We start from the raw sequence: 1,954 nt of genomic DNA, 5'->3' as shown, positions 1-1,954 counted from the left end.
CTCTCAAGGTCCATCCATGTTGTTGCAAATGGCAGTATTTCATTTGTTTTTATAGCTGAGAGGTTTTTAAAAATTTTTTCCATTTCTCGGTGCTTCAGAGGTTAAAGAAAAAATTACTGATTTTTTATGTATGTCATATTTAGATTCTTTACAAATCGTCATATTAATTTTAATAGATATTCCTAGAATCTCCTCAGATGAGTACTATCATATCGACAGCAGAAAGAATATTTTTTCCAATATTAGTATTGATTTGTTTCCTTACTCTATTGCTTTCACTACACCTCCCTCCATTGTTGAAACCTAATCTTAAAAGCAGGCCTTCCTATGCAATCTTTGACCTTAAATAAAATGACTTTAAACATTTGCTATTTATAACAGCAATAGTTGTTTTTTTTATTTGCACATAGCCAAGTATTAAATTTATTTATTTATTTTTAAATTTAATTGCCATAACTTGTTATTAATATATGAAGACAACAAGCATTTAAAACATTATATTTACAAAAATCCTGGCAACAGTTATATGTAACAAGACACAGCATACCAGGCTTGCCACTCAACTTGTTTATGGTAAATCTCAGCTTCAATATGAAGCTGTTTTGATTTTTTCTTGAAAAGTCAAAACCCTACTTTTTACATGCTAAATATCTTGGCAAGTATAGGATTAAAGATAGTAATAAACTTAAGATAGCAAGAGTAAGGAGTTATCAAAACCTGAACATTGTAGCTTAAACAAAATTCATACAAAAAATAAACTATCACTGGTAACATAAAATTTTCCTGCCTGGTTAAAATGAAACAGTATAAAACATGCATTTTAGAATCTGTACCTATCAAGTTCAAAAAATACCAGTGTCTATTTGTAACAATTCTTCTCCAAAGCCAAAGTGTAATCAAAATTAATTCAAATGACATGCACATTCTAATGCTAAATAACATTCAGTATTATCAAAGTGGAGGTAAATCTCAGAGCTTTGGGGGATTTCTCATGCTGCAAAGGGCTGTTTCTCTGGTTCACTCAAAGCAGCATATGACAAAGTCCAAGGATATCACTAAGCTCAGTAAGGGCAAGACAGCTGGGACCCAGCTCTGACCTCCCCATGAAACATGGCTACTGTGTCCACAAAAATAGGATGTGTGAGCAGCAAAGGCACACTGCTCTGCTAGCTAAAGAGATAGCAAACCCCACCCCACCAAAAGCTCCTTCCCCAGGTCAAAAAAAGTAAAGAAGGGGAAAAAATTAACATACACTTATCTATAGAACAAGGATGTTGAAATATCAATGTAATCCCTACTTTAAAAATTTTACCTAGAGTGAGCTGGTTATTTCTGATTACAATATTAAAAATGTTTCCAGATTCAATTTCTGTTGATTTTATCATTAGATTCTTCTAGTCAAAAATTATAAACTTTATTCCCAAATAGCTTAACCACTAGTACGACTGCAGTGTACCATCTTCCAGAGTTACCAAGCACTGGAAGAGAAAAAAAGATGGTCAAGCAGCAGGCAACAATTACAGTCTTTGCACACAGAGGCATCTGAGTGGCTACTGAATAGTCCAAGGATAGTTGTAAAAACAATAAAATTCATGCATGTTAGTAAATATGCCATAATTTTCACAGTTGAAACTTCTATAAACATTGCACTTTCTTTAAAGGGGGATCCTGGTTTTTCTTAATGTTATGGTGAGTCAGGACTTGAACAAGCAGCCTTCTTTTTTTTTTTTTTTTTTTTTTTTTTTTTTTTTCTTGCTCTTCACTGCTTTTCTTCTTTTTCGCTCATACCTCCTCATTATATTCTGATTTGGACAAGGACTCAGATGATACAGGTTTATCTTCAGGATCCATCTTTCTTTTTTTGCTGAGCCTTTTAACATCCTTTTCCTTCTCAGTTGCATCCTTTGACTTCTTTTTCTTCTTTAAACTATCCTTACTGTCTGATTCAGTTTCT

At 33.0% G+C, this 1,954-nt stretch overlaps 1 pseudogene; it reads right to left on the bottom strand.

Annotated features, from left to right (window-relative positions):
- Positions 1–1,684: 1,684 nt before the first annotated feature.
- The window catches only part of LOC103601151, a 1,373-nt pseudogene continuing 1,103 nt past the window's right edge, over positions 1,685–1,954 (bottom strand).

Source organism: Galeopterus variegatus, unplaced genomic scaffold (assembly GCF_000696425.1).
Source record: "Galeopterus variegatus unplaced genomic scaffold, G_variegatus-3.0.2 Scaffold3607, whole genome shotgun sequence".
Classification (NCBI taxonomy): Eukaryota; Metazoa; Chordata; class Mammalia; order Dermoptera; family Cynocephalidae; genus Galeopterus; species Galeopterus variegatus.
The sequence above is the reverse complement of the archived record's forward strand: the minus strand, read 5'-3'. Positions and strand labels throughout refer to the sequence as shown.